Below are 20,329 nucleotides of genomic sequence, written 5' to 3' on the forward strand. Positions count from 1 at the left end.
CTAGAGACGTTAATCCAACGAGGATCCTCTTTTGTTCCATGCACGCAAAAGACTAAAGACCCACGAGGAAACGGATAGTCTTTGTCTAAATTTTCTCCTTGGAAAATGAGTCGATTTTCACTGACCACGAGAATACAAGGTGCTCGAACGAGACCCGGGCTAAAATGTTTCAAAGTATCAACATGGAAGATGGGTAATTTGAAACGAACAGCTATAAAATAATATTGTCTATAAACATTTCCATACACTTCCACATAATCCGAAACATTGTAGTACTTTTCATTATCCATGACAGAGCTTACTTTATCTCGCCTTCTTCCTCGAAAGGAATAAGTCTACAGAGCCAACTTACACGCTTTATATATACATGAGAAATGACGTCATTCAAGGACATAAACAAGGACGTTTATGTCTAGAAAAGTAAAAGCTGGCTGGGAAAAATTTCTCAGATAATCTGAAATGTATATTTAAAAAAAAAAAAAAAAAAAAAAAAAAAAAAAAACTTTTTGTTAATTTTTATCATGTCTTTTAGACATGATAAAAATTAACTGTCCCCTCTTTTTGTCAGGGAAGGATGTCTCACTCTCTAAAAAATATACCTTGACCCATTCTTTTATTGGAGTTCTATTTTTAGAAAGGATGAGTCATGTTCTATTTTCCGAAAGTGTGAGACAACATTTCCAGACAAAAGGGGAAGGTAGTTAATTTTTATTATGTCTAAAGACATGATAAAAAATTAACAAAAAGTTTTTTTTTTTTTTTTTTTTTTTTTTTTTTAATATCCACTTTGGAATTTTTTCTGAGCTCTGGCTAGAAAGAACTCTGGTTTATCTATTTAAGACGTGCGAAACGAATTTCACTTTAAATCATTCTGTGCCGTGAATTCAACATTATATAGGAACAGACTTTATGAAGGTAAAAGTGCTCAGTTTATTTATTCTTTAGAGGAGCACGTGGAGATTTTATAGGATATTTACTTACAAAGAATTGCTTGTATTTTTTTTAAGAAATATTAATCAAGTTAAAGATATATAATCATGTCGCAGAGCCTCCATTATTTAACAAGGATTAATTCGGTTGGAGATGCGCCCAACGATGCTTACATTTTCTACCAGATGTCGGGAGGAATCTTTTACTGTAACCGAAAAGACTACGCACAATTTTCTCAATTTTATACTCGAACGTCTGCTGAAAATCTTTTTTTAACGATGGATCTTTGCTCGACGACCCATCATTCCTTTATCCTAGATATTGATATTAAAACTGAATGCGATGCATCCCTTCCTTCATCTATGCTCTACGATTATGTAGATTCTGTTATTCTCTCAACCTTAAAATTTTACTTTTTATCCCTTAAGCATTTTACTTTTATTGTGGCTGTTCGTCCAGGAGGTGGTATTCATGTCCATTTGCCGGAAATTTCGATCGCTCATGATGATTATATTCAATTCTGCAGCCAACTTCAACCCCGGTTCTATCACGAAACATTTGAATTTATTTTCCAGTTGGACGTTTTAGCGAATGCAACGCTTGTGAATTCCTCCAAGCCCTATACGAATAAATACGAACCCATGTTGATTATTTATGTAGACGAACAAACCACCTGGCGTTTAGATTTGACCAATCCTAATGCTTTCAGCATGCGATTGTTAGGCATTCAATCAAAATTTAAACGTCGCAAGGATAATACCAATTCCTTTTTTCGTAAACTGCTCCACCTCCAGCCAATGGATATTCAAAAACAACTTTATGAATATATGATGCCTGTGGTGACACTGTACGATCCTTTGTATCGAGTATCGTATCCCACGCTTATTAGCAAAGATGAGGAAGCCGGACCCGACGATGAAAAAGTGGCTACGTTTGTGTATAAACTAAAAACCCCGATGTATATTTACAAAGGGAAGGATTTTGGAACCGAAGGTCATCATTGGTTAAAAACGTTTTACTTTATCAAGTTTAACGGGTTTGTGATTTCAGACTTTGAATCGAATAACCGGGCTCTAAAACGATGGTACCGGGAAAGTCAAAATTCTATCGTCATCGAAAACGATGTATTCCAGACGGTGAATCAAGCTCTCAAGTTAGACAATCCTAGTTTGCATTTCGATCCCAATCCCCTTCGTACGATTATGCAGTGCAATCAAGGTTACTATTTTTTACCTGTCTTTTGTGCCTTGTGTCAACATTTACGAATGTCCTCCCATACACTCGCATCCCATTTGCGTACGATATTAGAATCTCACGAACTCATAGATTCTGTAGAAAAAATCAACAGTAAAATTATAGATATCATTTCCCAAGATTTTACTCTCGACACGATCCTCTTTTGTGGTTCGAATCTCAATCCTAAAATTTACAAATTTAAAGATAAACTGGAAGCTATTATCAAAACCATGAAAGGCATTATTTTATATTCGGTGTCTGGAGATCAGCTCGTGGAACAAATTCATCGAATTCAAGAGCGATATTTTCCGATTCTCGTCATTACCATGCACAATTCCTGCAAGAAACCTCAACGCTATATGTGGAATAATATCCACGAGTACTGGCAAGAAGTGCCCCACCAGATAGAAATTCTAAACCTGATGAATGCCATCTGGTCCTCCATTCAGGCCTATGCTCGGAATCAGTTTGCCGATAAAACTAAAAACATGTGTCCTTTCACAGACATTATGAAACAGGTCAACATTAATTATGTGGTCTCGTCCATTCTGAGTCGAACCAACATTGATCGTAAAATCATTCAAATGGATCGACATAAATGGCATATTCGAACCCACGATGGGGTTCTGAATCTCTTGACGGGTCATGCAGGAGGGACGGTTCCGGAATTTTACCTATCGGATCGACGTCTGGGCATCAATTTTAGTCGACACGAGTTGATGCAATTTCGTCACGATCCGGATTTGATAGCCATCTATCGTTTATTAACCGACCGGAAATTTTTTCTACAATACCTGAAAAGCTGTTTTCTCGACCTCACGGACGATTTACTGGATACGCTGCGGGAAAAAGTGCGCGAGTTTCATGACAAACTAGAAACCAACCCGCTCATTCAAAGCATGCTTCATTTTTATGTGCACATGTGTAAATATACGTGTTTCGAATACGATCTGTTCATGTACCTTTTAGATGTCCTGGCCAGTCTTCTCATTGCGACCAATTACGGTCGCAAATTTTTTATTTTGAAAGGCAACACGCGCAATGGAAAAAGTAAATTCTTTCAAATGATTTCGAAGGTCTTTGGAGGCTATAGTCATGGTATTCGAGCCGTCAATTTACAAACGACGAGTGGTCAAGGACTATCAGCCCAACCCGAACTGGCCTCTTCGTTATTTTGTTGTCGAGTAGTGACTGTTGAAGAAATGTCGGGAAAATTAAACGAAAACCTCGTGAAAGAAATCACGGGTAATTCGACCACCAGTTTTCGGAATTTATACGAGCAAAATGTAGGAGCGATTCCCAGTGCCACACTCATGGCTTCTATCAATACGTTCCCGGTGTGTACGGCCACAGAGGCGTTTAATGATCGCGTGGTAGCAATTCCTTTTGACGCCGTGTTTACGAAAAATGCTCCATCCCTCACCTCAGAACAAGTGATGCAGGATCAATATTTACTCGAAACCAAAGATTCTATCGTCGAAGATTCCTATAAAGGTTTCTTTTTAATGATTTATCTGCATCTGGCCCACAATATTAACATGGAGGACGGCATGATCCGTTACCGTTCCGAACCTGAAATATTAGTAGAATTCAAAAAAGAATTTCTATCTTCGACCGATATTTTTACACAATTCAAACAGTATGCCGATGTACAAATCATTCCCGGTTCTGTTACGACCTTTAACGAAATGAAATCGGCCATTCGACAATTTTTGAAAACGATGCGCGACACCTCCATCCACGAAACGGAACTCATTATGCGTTTCAATGATGAATTTGGACATTTGAAACGGACCGAAATGGATTTCAGTTCCTTTTCAGCCGAAAATAATATTTCCTCGTCTTTGGATATAGTAGAACCCCTTCAGTTTGAAAATGCCGAATTGAATTCGTCTCTCAAACGAAAGCATGACGACGAAGAGGGAGAACACTCAACCACGAAACATTTAAAAGTGGACGATGAACCCATTGATCTGCCTCAGCATAAAAGACAAGTTATTTATTACGATAATGTTATCATCAAAAATCTGAAAAAAGACAAGAATTACTAACCTTTTTACATATGCATGAGGTAGGTTCCCAACATTTCATTGTGTAATGACTTGGAAAAAACAAAAGTTGACTGAAGAAAGCCAGATTTCAAGATGTTTCTTCTTCAAAAACACAGAATCATGTGAAGTGAAACTCGCAATGCTGAAATATATAAGTGAGAGTCCATTCTTAAAACATGGTGATGTCCGGTCGATCGAGTCGGGTTGGAAAAATTTCTTAACAGCTGAGAAAAAATTCTAAAGATTAAAAAAAAAAAAAAAAAACTTTTTGTTAATTTTTATCATGTCTTTAGACATGATAAAAATTAACTTTACCACCCCTCACCCCTATTTTGGTTTGAATCAGGTGTCAACATGTTTCTAAAATAAATTTCCAAGAACGATATGACTCATTCTTTTGTTTAGAAATCTAGTTTTAGAAAGGGTGAGACATCATTCACAACAAAAAGAAAAAAGGGGGGTAGAGTTAATTTTTATTATGTCTAAAGACATGATAAAAATTAACAAAAAGTTTTTTTTTTTTTTTTTTTTTTTTTTTTTTTTTTATAGAATTTTTTCTCAGCCAGCTTCGAGTCATTCTTTCTCTTCTCTCTGACTATATATAAGAACGTTGTTCTTACAGTCCTGGTATTGACATTAACGTAGCTGCTAGAATAAAAGCCATTGTAGGTATTTCAGCTAAGCACAAACAGAGGCATGGAAACAACTTTTTAAGAATTTCTTCAACGGGTACCGTGGATTGATAAACGCAGTTTCCTGCAGCATCGCATGTGCGTTTATAATGTTCTGAGAGAAGATACTTGTACTGTTCAAAATAATTCCAGGGAATGAGGACTTTTCCACTACATGTTTTAGCAAAGTAGATTTCACCTTGGGCATCTTTCAGGACGTAAGGTTCTTCATTTTTCACTAAATAATATTCGTTCCCTCGGAAATCCACCGGGTATCGTTCTTTTCCGTCCGCGTATTTGGCCAGAACGAATTCGTTTTGAATTTGAATAACGAGGGATTTTTTACGTTGTAGAGGATATTTTTCATTTCCTTTCCGATCTTTGGCATAATATGGAAGGCCGTCTCGAGTTTTAGCGAAAGGATCACCTTTGTCGGGATAGATTTCCCCCTTTTGGGAGTGAATGGCATACCTTTCATGACCATATTCACTTTTCACAAAGACTGGATCTTTTTTTCGATATTTGTAATATTCGCTACCATATCGATTCGGATAAAATTCCATTATATTGCTTTATCTTTTCAAAAATAAATTTCTCGTCTAATGATTTTATTTTTACTTTTCTTCATGAGCATGTTTAGCTAATAAATATTGATGATATTTATTGCCGTGCATTAAATAATCCATTGTGATCCAAGTATATTTCGGATTCGCGAGTAGTGCGTAAAAATATAAGAGATAGATGCAAGTGACATGGTAATGAGCAGAATCTTTAGGAAAAAACTGACTGGCCATTTTGCGAATAGGGTCTAAGATTTCTTCATTCGATAAAATAAATTCTTCATCATTCCATTCCAGGGCATTAAACAGGGGCTGCTGATCGATTAAAAGATATAGGTGTCCATATTGCGACATATTATCTAACACGTGACGGATATGAGCAACGGCCTGTGATTGAAAATCTCGAACGAGTCGAGGCGTAATCTCAAAAAATAAATTCAGAAACCGGTACGTCGCTTGATAGTTTTCAAGTTGAGGATTTTGCCCAATCACGAATCGGATGAGTCGATCAATCGGTAATTGAATAGTTTTCAAAACAGAAATATCGTAATACTCTGCCATGCTTGTTTAATCCTTCGAACCGAAGAAGAAAAAAAAATTAAATTAAATTGAAAAAAAAAAATGAATTATTCAACCTTTCTTCCATGGCGAATCACCGAACGGTTCAATCGACAAATAGGTCCCTCCTTTCGATATATTGTTCTTATTTCCCATACTGCCACGTTTAATTTGGAAAGAGATTTAAAATCGACCTTGGGTCTTCAATCTTGGTCCTTAATACAATTTCTACAAAAGTTTCGTCAACATCGAGTGGGTATAGAATATATAACTCTGTTCACTCGCAAGGATAAGATATGTCTAGGACCTATTGCAGTACAAGTATCAGAGCGGATTTGTTTCCAACAATTAAAGAAAAAATATGGAACTCAATCCATCCACTTAGTTGGAGCCACCTATCTAAAAGCCAAATTGAGAGATTTTCATGTGATAACCGTAGAGGATTTTAGATTCAATGTTCTCCTGAAACAAGATGACCGATAAAAATAAAACATGGAATCCTATATCGTTCTCAATTTCGAAGGTTTCGAATTGAATGGTGATCCTCTCGCCAAAGAATTTAATCTTTCTTATAATGATGACTTTTCCGACTATATTATTAAAGAAGTGGCTTATATCACCCATGATCGTTCCCAAGGCATTATCTACGTGGAACCACCCATACCGTGGTCTGAATTATCCTATTCCGCCAAACAAAGTATATCGAGTGTTCATTTACCGTTAGCGGATATAACGCATGGCTTTTCATGGAATGAGGGTCATTTGCCGTACGATCACGTAAAACCGTTTCTCGTAGCTCTAACGGCAGGAAATAAAAACATTTACTGCCCTCATTATTGGAAAATTAATGTTTTGTACCAGATACTGGCCCGTCCTATTTATTTCAATTTCGTCTCCAAGAACAAGGAGGCGTTTCATACCGCGCCCATACCAATGAACTATGAATATTCATCGTTTTGTCCGAAACATATAGGTCGGACCAAATATTGTGCTTTCCAAGAAGCTTTGTTTTATTTTCATCGCCTTCAAGAGTACAAGAAAGAAACCTTTCCGTTTGTCATTCATAAATCTTTAGAAAAAAATGAAAAAGAAAGAGACTTACCTCCAACATTATCCAACACGTTATAGAATACTTTTTTTTTCCTTCCCCATGAATGAGTCAACTAGGATCTAGGTGGTTCCTCTTCAACAGCACGTACACATTTGAAGCGAAACTCGAAATGCTTAAATAGATAAGGAAGAGTTCATTCCTAAAAAAAATGGTGATGACTTGTGAATCCAGTCGGCTGGAAAAAATTTCTCAGAGCTAAGAAAAAATTCTGTAATGAAAAAAAAAAAAAAAACTTTTTGTTAATTTTTATCATGTCTAGAAGACATGATAAAAATTAACTATCCCCTTTTGTTTTCAATGATGTCTCACCATGTTTCTAAAAATACACCATGACTCATTTATTTCTTGGAATTTTATTTTTAGAAAGGGTGAGTCATGGTCTAATTTTCGAAAGGGTGAGACATCATTCCTAGACAAAAATTAACAAAAAGTTTTTTTTTTTTTTTTTTTTTTTTTTCAGCTCTGAAAATTTTTTTCCAACCGACTGGATTGACAAGACATCCCAATCTTTTTAAGAATGGATTGTTTCAGATATTTTTCTTTCTCTCACGACTTTAGTTTTTAAACAGTATATTAATGCAGATTAGGAACGCAAGTATGACCAAGATACCTATCATAGAAAGAATGATTTTTGTCCAGTTGGTGGTGGATTGATGATTATTTTCGTCAGACTGTATCGGGTTGGCATATATTTTCTTCTTTCTTTTCTTCTTTTCTCTTCCTCTTCCACTGGATCTTCCTGTCCTGGAAGACCGCTTTCCACTTTCTCGACCACTTTACCCTCCGAGTTATTATATATAACTTTATAGGGTTGGAACCCGTGTCGAGAAGCGCGTTTAGATCTCAAATTGGTCAAATAATCCATCGGTTTCGAATGCGATCGGTACAAGTAGCCTATCAAATTTTCGGGTTCAATTCTAGGGTCTCGTATAAACGCAGGCGTCCAGGGCTTGTCATTTAAATTGGGAACAATGATGATTTGATCACACGTGATGGGGTATCCACTCGCAAAGATTTGTTCCTCACTCACTTTCTTGAACTGGACAATGTACTCGTTATTGTATCGATCGACCGGGTAGTAATATTCACCCAATTTATTTTGAGCGTACCGGTTTCCTAAAGGTTTTTGGGTAATGCGCTTATCGGCATGAATAATTTCCGGATAGATTTCATTATTGTCTGCATCTTTGGCGTATCGTTTCACGGCCAGACCTTTCATCAATTGATCGTACGATCCTTTGTCCGTCACTAAATATCGTTCGTTACCGTGTTGATCGACCGGGTAAATAATGACCCCGTTCTTATCATGAGCATAAAAAAATTCTTTCAGCCTCGTCATGGCGAATTGACCGCTATCCGGGTAAATTTCGCCTCCATCCGCTTTCCGCGCATACACTTGGTTCTGATCGGTATCTCTTCCAAAGATGACTTGCTGAGTGAAAGGGTGAAGGATTTGATAAAATTCATCGCCTGTAGCATTTTTAGGATAGATGGGTTTACCCTGAGAATTGATAGGATAGAACGGAATACCGTTTTTATCGAGGGCGTAAGACATGTATTCGGGCTTGTGTTCCGTATCGTCGGCCAACAAGGGATATTTTTCATTTCCTGTCTCATCTTTAGCATAATAATACCGCCCGTCGGCATCTCGAGCAATCATGTCGTTCCCAAACAAATCTTTGGGATACATCTCGGCCCCGGAATGCTCTTTGGCATAAATTTCTCGACCCTGGTACTTTAGAAAGACGGGCAAGTTATTGATTTTTCCATAATACTCCTCAAATTTTTTTTCTCCACCGATATACACGGGTTTTTTAGCATAATGGGGAACTTTATATTTGTCTAGGGCATACAGTAGACTGGGATCGTCAGTGGTAATATATGTTTCAAATTCCCTTCGATCCTTTCTATATCGTTGATTTCCAAGATTGTCGACTGCATAATACTCATCTTTTGCCATCGAAGATCCTTTGGTAATCGTTTTGCTTTATTCGTCATTGTCGTCATGGTAAATTCTCGGATAATATTCGTCCAAGTTTTCATCTTTCGCATAAATGCCTCCTCCTAAAGCATCTAAGGCCGGTTCGTCCCTATTTCCAATTCGAATATACGTTTCGAGACCGTTGAGTTGCTTGGGATAGTATTCGTCCCCACTCGCTCTCTTAGCGTAATAAGGGGTTCCATCGATGTTCCTAGCCACCATTTCATTGTGCAAACGATCTCGAGCGTAAATTTCGTCGTTGAATTCGTTGACGGGATAATATTCGCCTAGCGTATTGTTTCGGAGATACATTTCGTCCTGATCCGGAGAGAGTTCAAACAGCGGTCGTTTTGTGACGAGATTAAACGGGTATTGGAATTTATTGTTCTCTAAGGGAATATAGATCCGTTGACCGTTGGAATCGAGAGGGGCATATTCGATAGGGAATTGATTGACATCGAGTTTTCGAGCATAGTAAGGCTTTTGATGCTCGTCTTTAGCAAAATAGGGTCGATGGTGCTCGTCTAAAGCATAGATTTGTTCTTTGGTCTGAGGATTTTCCGGATACCATTCTTTTCCTCCGTAGAACAGATACACCATTTTTCCGTTTTCTATGGGAAACATGGGTTCCCCATCACTATCAAATCCATACACGGGACGGTTTTGAGCGTCGACGGGTAAAATAGAACGGTTCAGATGATCGACGGCATAGATAGGGGTTATTTTACCGGTGATGGGAGAGATTTGTTTTGCAAACACAATATTTCCATCGGGATCCAGCATATAAAATTCATCTCCTTGTCGATTCTTAGCATAAATCTCATTTCCGTCAGCCAATTTGGCATAGCGCTTATCTGATTTCATTCGATCGGGATAGTATTCTTCGTAATTCAGGAGATCTTGCCTATGCCGACGAATTATTTCCTCATCCACGTCCATGGGAATATTGCCTACATTATCATTATTAGGAGGATTATCATGGATTGGAGGAGGATGGTTAGATGGATTGCTTGGAGGGTGATTGTTAAGGGGGTTGTCAACGACTGGGTCTCCTACATGATTAGGAGGAGCTGCTTCCATTCGAAGCAATTTTCGTTCCGCTTTATCAGATTTGGATTTATCTCTTCGAACCATTTTTTTTAATTAATATGAGTTACTTTATTATTATCTCTTCTCTTCTGACTCAGAACAAAGAAAACAAAAATATGGTATCGATCCTCTTATGGATTTTATTATTTCTCTTTATCCACCATCCCGTTTATAATGCTTACCAGAATATTACGTATCGGACCCTTTATTACGAGACATTAGGTCAAGAATAGAGAAGAAGAAGAAAACAAAACAAATGGATTCCTTAACATTAGGAACGCTTTTAGTCGCTGGAGCGTATACGTCCTTCGTGATCCTGTTTTGTCTCATTTTAACACAAAGCTGGTTCTTTCTCCTTTTCCTCCTCATCAACGGACTCATTTTTCTCTTTTTGGCTTTTGGATACATTCGCAAGCTGACGATTTTTACAACTTTCGGGGAATTGCTCGGCAGTTTGGTGCAAAATAAAGACGTGGGAGATTGGTATTGCCGTTTTCGTCAATGGTGGTTTAAGTAAAGAGAATGGATGCTCAAACCTTTAAACGTTTAAAACGAACTTATTTAGAAGATGAACCGATCGTTTCGAACGAACTCCAAGAAAGCCAGGCTCGTGTTTCACCGTTCGTGGCTCATAAAATTCATGAACTTTTACACTTCAAAACCCCTTCTTCTCCACCTCCTCCTCCGGGTATCGACGTCACCCACTTTACGACCGCTTTCCGAGAAGAAGAGCCTCAACAACGATTAGATGAAGTCGTCGTCACCTATTTATTATTCATGGCCAATTTAATGAACCAAGATAAATGGGGACGGACGTTTCTACGACCTGGAGCTTGGGTAGGCGAATACAGTTGGATTCAACTCTTTAAATTGACTACGTACTGCGTCTTAACGCTCTTGTACCGTATTCGATGGAAAAGCGAATACTTTTTCTTTTTAGACGAAGCGGTGATTGAATTACTCCAGGGAAAAAGTCAGGCGATTCGAGACTTGATGACCCGGATCGGCATTTCCGTATCCCCACAACCTTTTTCAGCCGAAGATTATTTTCATCACATCAATTACCACAACACATTGGTCTTTGGTCCTTATTACTGGCGGCTTTTACATTGGATGGCCGAAGCGTTTTCAGTTCAGGACGAGCAGGACGAGGATATTCGTCTCGCGAAAACTCTTTGGAGAGACTTTGTGACAGAATCTTTATATCGAACTCTCCGATGCGGGATTTGTGTGTATCATTACTTATCCAAACTCAAAACGTATAAAGAACGGTTTTTAGGCGAACACTTTGCCCACGTCTGGTTTCAATTTCATAATGAAGTGAATGCCAGTCTTCAAAAGCCACCTTACCCTGAATCGGAATTCCAGAAAGATCAAGAATATATGCGAGCTGCGTTAAAAAAATAAAGAATAAGAAGCATGGGATCTTTTCTGACTCGTCTCGGGAATCAAGTATGCGGAACAACCAGCATGGGTTCCATTCAAGATCTTTTCAAGAAATGTCAAGACGCACCCGTGACCGTTGTATTAGGTAATTTAGGAAGGCATCCTTCCCTCTTATCCTATCATTTGGAAACCCTTTTTGTTCGACATCATAAAACGGTCCATATTCTTCTCGACGATTCCAACGATTGGTTCGTCAGCGGGTTAGATCCGTCTTACGAATGCGACGGCACGCATTGCGATCTTCTCATCTGGATCGAACCGAATTTTGGAGACTCGGTGGTCAAACCAGCCTATGCCGATCGTCTCATTGTTTTCACGAGCCATCTTCATCTCAATTTATCTAATTGTCAGTTACTGAATTATCATTTAGGCGATCCCTACGACCTTCCTTCCAGTACCATGAAACCGTGGATCGAAGATGAGGCTGAAATATATCCACACAATGAAGTGCTGTACCCAAGGAAATATCAAACTGGGAGATGGTGGAAGCAAGTCGAGAATGAAATGGATGTTGTCTTTCATTTGAAACTGTGTCGTACAGCTCAAGAATGCTATCTCAGCATGTTAAACGCTCTCGAGATTATTGGAAAGTATCGTCCCAAAACCTGGCGATTTCTTCTTTCCGAATATATGAAAAAGTCATTGGCTTTAAATCTTCGGATGGGATTAAAGAAATGGGATGAATATCAGTCCCAATCCATTCCATCGGTTCGAGTCCAATCCCTACATCCGTCATCGGCTAATTTACTCAAACCCATCTATGGTCTCAATTCCTTTTTCCAGTCTCAATTAGTTTCCTCACTCTGGTTTTTTTCCTCAGGTTCGATTGATTCTGTTTCCTCCTCCTCTTCCTCCTCAGAAGTTTCCCAAGGTCCCAATAATTCATACATGAGTAAATCATCTAAATCAGCCTCATCGTCTGAAAACCTGATGCGGTTTTCATAATCGTAAATTACATCATATAGAAAAGAACGTCGCAAAGGGAGAAACATAGAAATTAATTTCTGCAGGGCATCTTCAAACGGTTCTCGGCAGACAGGACACGTCAATGCTTTTTCTCTCCAAATGTCAATACATTTCGTGTGGAACTGATGTTGGCACGTTAAAGTAGAAATGGTTTCTACATCTTCGGCGATGAGTTCGTCTAAGCAAATTGGACAACATTCGGCCATTTTATTTCTACTGTTTCTTCTTATTATTATAAATATTTTTTTATTCAAAACCTATTAAAAAAATTATAAATAAGTAAGAGTTCTTCATTATACCAAAAATAAAAGAAGCATAATGTCTCCCTCAAAAACTAGTAAATTAGTCTACTCTATTTATGAAAATCAATATGAAACTTGGTGTTTACAAATGCATAAAGATCTAAATCATACCGAAACACTTCAAGAATATCACCAATATCTTATCGATCAAAAACAACGTTCCGCGAAATATATTTCAAATGCTTTAAATGCTATTCGACGAAAATGGTTCTTACCTTCTGCAGATGAGGTGGTGGTCAAGAAACCTCGTCGTCGAAAACACCAACTTTTTACAGCAGAGCAGATGAATCAAATCCGTAATCACTGTCTCTCCAATTATGAAACAGATGAACTGTCGCTGATAGTCTTATTACTTTTAGAAACGGAATTGAGGAGGATTCACATCTTGGGCTATCTAAACGATGATCCAGAGAAACGAAAAGCGTTTGCGTCTAAATCTTTAGAAGTCTATAAGGATCCAAATCAGATAAAGTTATTCCAGTTTCTTTTCAATGCTCCTCCATCCAAACTATTTGGAAAAAATCATTACCAGTATTTATTTAATCTAAAGCGACGACTGAAGAAACAGTATAACATCAAAGGGGCTTCCTTCGAAATGCTGAAGCGGTCTCGATATCTCGTGAAAGCAAAGGCGAAAACGAATGAATCAGAACCCAGTGAGTGAAACTTATATATCGACTTATATATCGTTATCAACATCTCCAAAAAAAAGAAAGTAAAACCGACCGACTGGTGGAAAATATTTCTCAAAAAAATCTAATGTGGTATTAAAAAAAAAAAAAAAAAAAAAAAAAAAAAAAAAAAAAAAAAACTTTTTGTTAATTTTTATCATGTCTTAGACATGATAAAAATTAACTCTACCCTCCTTTTTGTTTGGAATGATGTCAACATTTTGTCTAGACATGTTTCTAAGTATAAATTTCCAAGAAAAGCATGATTCATTCTTAGAAATCTATTTTTAGAAAAGGTGACATCATTCAAAATAAAAAAGAAGGTACAGTTAATTTTTATCATGTCTAAAAGACATGATAAAAATTAACAAAAAGGTGGTTTTTTTTTTTTTTTTTTTTTTTTTTTTTTTTTTTTTTTTACTATCAGATTTTTTTGAGAAATATTTTTCAACAGTCGGTCGGTTTTACTTTTCCATTTGGAAATAGATCTGTTGATATAACAATGTATAGGAGATGGATCTGTTGATAACGAAATATTATACACCAGTCATCAGTCTTACTTTTCCATTTTTGCGTTATGTATTTATTTTTTTTAAGAATCATCTAATTCCTTCTACTTCGTCTTTGTCGTCTCATTTCTCTCCAAAATGCATTCGGTCGACCAAAATAAGGGTTGACTTCCCGTTCTTCATCATCTGAGGTAGGTGAACTTTGTCTAGGTGTATCCATATAAGCATAATCTCCCACTAAATCTTCTCTTCTCTGTCTTCTGGGTCTCGTTTGACTGGTACTAGGCCCTGAAAAAATGAGACCATGGCCTCCCAGATCGACTAATTCTTCTTCGGGTCTTCGTCTTCATCGTTGCCTTGGCGGTTCTTCCACCTCTGGTTCTTCCTCCTCCTCCTCTTCATCCGAATCTATTTTTAAATGTTCCATTTGCAATGTTCCGCTGGTAAAATACAGCATATCATCCTGGCTGATACGAGTCCGACAGGTCGGGCATTTCTTTTTACCATACTCTCGAATCCATTTCTTTATACATTTAATATGAAAGGAATGCTCACAATCGAGATTGTAGACTTTATGGCGTTTCGTTTCTTTGAAGGCCTTCAGGCAAATTCCACAGATTTCTTCCTCTGCGTCTGCCATTTTTCCCAATGATTTACTTGATTATGATATATCCATCTCTTCGCCATCTTCGTTTCTTCTTCCTCCTCCTCCTTGACATATTTCTTGACGACAGGGAACTTGAGATTCCTTCGTCGCTACATTGAGTAACATTCTCAATTCTTTTTCCATATACCCGTCGGAACATAAGAACAGTTTCACCATTTCCATCGTCCAGAAAATTTCTTCGTCGGATTTTTCAAATTCGCGTATTTTCAAGGCCACTTTCTGTACAAGACGGTAAAATTTCTTACCCGTCGCGATCGAACCTTTCACTAATCCTTTACCTTTGAGCTTTGAAATAATAAACCCGGTCCCGAAAAGATATCCGAGGTACTCATCAATTTGGGTGGCTTTTTTCGTCGTCTCTTCGTCTTCTTTCGGAACAAACAGGACGTAGGGGAAATTTTGTTTGAACGCAAACTGCTTTATACGATCATCCGCTTTTCCTAGGAACACTTTCGCTAAAAAGGTTTCGATTCGACTCATTTTTTCAATAAATTCTAGTGATAAGGCATCGCACGTGCCGCCTTGTTGAATCTCTCGAAGGAGGTAGTAGAATTCTGTATTCCGATGGTACGTAATTTGAGAAGTGACCAGTTTTCGCAATTGCTGGGTCAAGAACGATTCTTTGAAGAAGAAGGGGCGACGACAAATGCGAACTCCAAACTCAAACACGAAATTCGCCACCACGTTGAGTTCGTTCCGGCATAAATTGCAATAAATCATGACGTGCACAAGATCAAATAGGGTCGTGTAAGGAGAATAACGAGCCCGAATTTGATTCGAGGCTTTCATTTCCAAACATAATTGATAAGCGGGATCCTTTTCAACATCCTTGGAAGTAGGAGGTAGAAGGAACGAAGCATCGTCGCCATCACATATTTTTACGTAGGGAGCTAGGACTTTGTGATAATAACTTAAGAAATTGAAAGGTTGGTCCTCGTCTTGATGGACATTTTCCATGAGCGATTTCATGTTGGTGAAAAGAGCGTGCAGAGCCGCTTTATCGACTTGGGAGTGATTTTCTTCATTGGCGATTTTTTCAATATGCTGGGCGTATTCGTCCATGTATTCGATCATGAACCGTTCGAGCGATTCATACAATTCAAAAGGTTCGGCCTGGGATCGAAAAGGGGCATTCACGCATTGTAATAATCGAATACCGTTTAATAAAATACGTAACGTGACGGAAACATTACGGATCGGTAAAATACCAGGAATCCCTATGAGAGGAAATGTGCAGGGTACGTTCAAATCTCCCGTCCAATTCGCATATTCTCGAGCTAGACGAGCTGATAAGAACGGATCACTGTCATCAGGAAAGGACGCTTGTAAAATAAAAGCATACGCATCTTGAATTTGATCACATTCCGTGCACTGCAATTGACCATTGACACCTGCTACGATTTTATCGGGACCGTGACACGTTGAAATGAAATCAAGGAACATGGTAACCAAGATCCTACTTGTATTATTCTTATCATGCCGTATACACCTATTGAAATAAGACGGGAAATTCGTCGTTCGTATTATGAACGAGGGCAAACGGTTCGTCAAATTGCTCGACACTTGAATGTCGCTCCTTCCACAGTTCAATATTGGATCTGCCGCTCCTCGGAAAATGGGGAGAACTATCAAACCAAACACAAATCCGGCCGACCTCGAGCCACGACCCAAGAAATGGATCAACGTATTTTTGAAATGTTGACGGGTGATCCTTTTTTACCCGCGACGGATATTGGTCGTCGATTACAAGTGCCTTGCACCGCTCAAACGGTTCGTCGACGATTAAAAGAAAAAGGATTAGTGTCGCGCATCCCCGTCCGAAAAGATTATTTGCGGGAGATTCATCGTCAACGACGCTACGACTTTGCTTCTCAACGTGCGGAATGGACGGTTGACGATTGGTCCCGGATTATATTTTCCGACGAGAAAGTATTCAGTTCGATCGGGTACGGTCCTATTCGCGTATGGCGGCCTCGACAGGTCCTGCGTTATCAAGACGAACGTTATTTTTCTTCTGCGTTAGAAGGCCGTCAACGTTCCGGTCGTTTTAATCTCAGTGTCTGGATGTGCATGAGCGAAAAATTTCCCAACCAAATCCGTCGAATCGGGATCCAGCATTTAAATGCCGACTATTACCTCTCTAATATTTTAGAGCCGGTGCTTCTCGATCATAGTCAACCTCCCGATGTTTCTTTAAACCCTTTGATCACCGAACACCGTCTCTTGTTCATGCACGATCTCTCTCCGATCCATACGAGTTTACGCGTCACACAATGGATTCGAGAACATGAAATTCCTATGGTCGAAGACTGGCCTCCTAAAGGAGCCGATTTGAATCCCGTCGAAAATGTTTGGGCGGAATTAGAACGTCGATTAGCGAATCGGGTAGCTCGAAACCGATTGGAATTATGGGACTTGGTCCGCGATGCTTTTTATAGTTTGGAAGAAACTTATTTTGAAACATTAATCGCGTCCATGCCTCGACGAATTGCATCTGTCATAGAACACAGAGGAGGTTGGACAAAATACTAATCATCATCTATAAAAAAAAGACACTTCATTTGGTTCTTCAATGAATATATTTATTGACACCATATTTCACTATTTGTTGCAGGGCGATCATAGCCATAAATCGATGACAATATTTCGTTCCACAATACCCCCATTTCTGTGGACGACGAGAAGGTTTATAGCTTACTGTCCATACAGATTGAACACGGAGCAATTGATAAATTTTTTTTCGACAATGTTCATTCCCGACATACAGTCTTTGAATATGAAGTTTTCGCAGATCCTCATTCAATTGCTCAATCCATTTGGTATGCGGTCGATACGTTTTCATGTCTCTAGAGGCAAACCGGACACTGTTTGTCAGAGTGTATCCATCAGACGTGATGGCCAGCACACCTATGACACTCGGATGAATTTCAGTTCGATATTTCTTTTTTTTAGTAGAAGAAGTAGAATGAGATGAGGAGGGAAGATCTTCTTCGATTGTAGAACGCATGTGTGGTGGAGAGGATTGGTCCATTATTTCTGAATAATGAAAGGAAGAAGACGAAATGGGCGATAACGGCGGATTGAAATTCAGAGAAGGAGTATCACGAATTGGATTAGGTTTCTTCTTTTTGATCCTACGGCGGACAGGTGGAGGAGAAGGAGTTGGCGATATATCAGACCACGACGTGATATACTCATTCTCCGAAGAAACACATTCATATAAAGGCGAAGAAGGTTGCAAGTCCAAACAGAGTTCATTATCGTCTTCACACGTCATGATTAAGTCTCCCGTAGCCATCTGTTCTCGACCTATCTGCTCAAAAAATGAGCCGCGATTCCTTCTACAATCGTTTATATAGAGAAAGAGTGAGAGGGGGGGAATGAAAGTAGGTAGGAGTAAAAAAGATAAGTCGTTGGGAAAAATATTTCTCTCAGAAAATTTTCAACCTTTAAAAAAAAAAAAAAAAAAAAAAAAAAAAAAAAAACTTTTTGATAATTTTTATCATGTCTTTAGACATGATAAAAATTAACTATTCCCTCTTTTTCAAATGATGTTGATAACCTGTTGTCTCGATATGCTTCTAAAAATAGAACATGACTCATTTCTTTCTTGGAAATTTATTTTTAGAAACATATTCGAAAGGATGAGACATCATTCTCAGACAAAAAGAAGAGAGAGTTAATTTTTATCATGTCTTAAGACATGATAAAAATTAACCAAAAGTTTTTTTTTTTTTTTTTTTTTTCAATGCTTAGAAATTTTTTTCTTGGCTTTCAGAAATTTTTCCCAGCGAACTCGATGGACAAAACCATCCAATTTTTTAAGAACGGACTATCGCTCATCTATTTAAGCATTCCGAGTTTCGCTTTAGTTCAATCCGTGTTTCCTTTTAGAATGAGTGTGTGCTCTCCAACATGGTTCTACCCTCTCTTCTCAAGAACCCCGTCTAGTGAAGAATTTAAGGATATCTCCTACCTATCTATCAAAGAAGCTACGCGTAAATTTAATAGAGTTGAATTCAATATGAGTTTTTCTAACATTTTTCATCAATGGATATTCACAAAATTAATAATAAACGCGGAACCACCCGTTTTTTATGAACACAGATTAACGAAAAGAAATGCTTTACATTTCGCTATTTTGTTCTCAATGGATGATATCGTTCGGCAACTGATTCTTCTTGGATGCGATGACCCCTTTACACTATGCCTGTCAATTACGATGCAAACTCATCGTGGATATGTTGTTGCTTGCTGGTGCAAATGTCCGGTGTTGCGATCCCAAAACCGTTTTAGAACGCTGGCGAAAAAATGGAAAATTGGAAGAGGAAAATATGCGGTTACTCAATTATGCTGTTGAACCACGTATTCTTAGCCTGGAAAATTTATGTTACATAACTATTAGAAAACATATGAGGCATGTCAAAAGGAATGCTCATCATCTCGGATTACCTGACTTAATGGTAAGACGTCTCACCCTCGAAGAATGGTAATAATATTCTTTAAAATAAGATCCCTTAGCCAACCCGCATTTCTCATTTGAAGAATCCATCCTATCTATTCTTTTTTTTTAATGTCTCGGGATGTCATCCGACGCATTCTCTCCGCCAAAAAAAAAAAAACGAGTTCCTCCCACCTACCCCAAAAAGAAGAAGAAGAGGAAATTTCCCATGAGTCTTTTCGAGAACCCTCCTTCCCCTCTCTCTTCCTATATATAAAAGAAACCGAGAGAAAAGTTGTCTTTTCTTTTTTTTTCCATCTCGTACTTAGGAGAGAGAGAGAGAGAGAAAACCAAATGCCATGGAGTGGTTACGGCGAGAGTCTTTTTCCCTTGCGATTCGTTTCCGTTTTGCCAAGACAATTCCCCTCACGTTTTACTTGGGGTCGGGCACGCTCTATTTTCGAGGATCGGAACTCGTGACTTGCCTTTCCCAGCAAGGGATTTGGATGAGTCTGAAAAGTCAACGGACTATTCAGCAATGGATCTCTCGAGCTCCTTTTCGCCCTTACCGATCCTTAACGACGGATCTCTGGATTGATACGTCGGACCGCCCTAGCCGGATTCTCCGCTATACCCCTTTTATCACCTTCGATTCCCTGGAAAGACTCCTCAACGATTTGGGTCCAGACGCTCTCCTCTTTTCGACCTGGCTTCAGAGTGTGATGAGAGAACCTCTTCAAATCCAAGAAGATTCTCAGACCGGGGAAACTTATTTTAGTCCCGTGGAGAACAAGGTGATGGACTTTCAGTTTCAAAATTTATCGGAACTGTTTCAATGTGCTTTATGTTTTTATTCTTCTTAAAGAGGAGTGGGGGGGGGGAAAGAAAACCTAAAAATTGTAGAATAATCATAAAAAATAATTTTGTTTTTCTTTAAAAAAAATATTGAGATAGTCCAATCTTGTGGAGGAGGTGGAAAATTCAAAATTATTATCTAAAACAGATATGGCGGTCAGTCCATTTCGATCCACGGAGGAGGATATGTGTGAGATTCTCTGATCCATAGAGGGTTTCAGGAAAAAAAAACTGCGAAAGTTTCCCCCCTATCTCCAAAGAATGGGTATCCAGGTTGAATGCACA

Source organism: Stegodyphus dumicola, chromosome 5, assembly GCF_044657685.1.
Source record: "Stegodyphus dumicola isolate Sdum_Otavi_A_Nest chromosome 5, ASM4465768v1".
NCBI lineage: Eukaryota > Metazoa > Arthropoda > Arachnida > Araneae > Eresidae > Stegodyphus > Stegodyphus dumicola.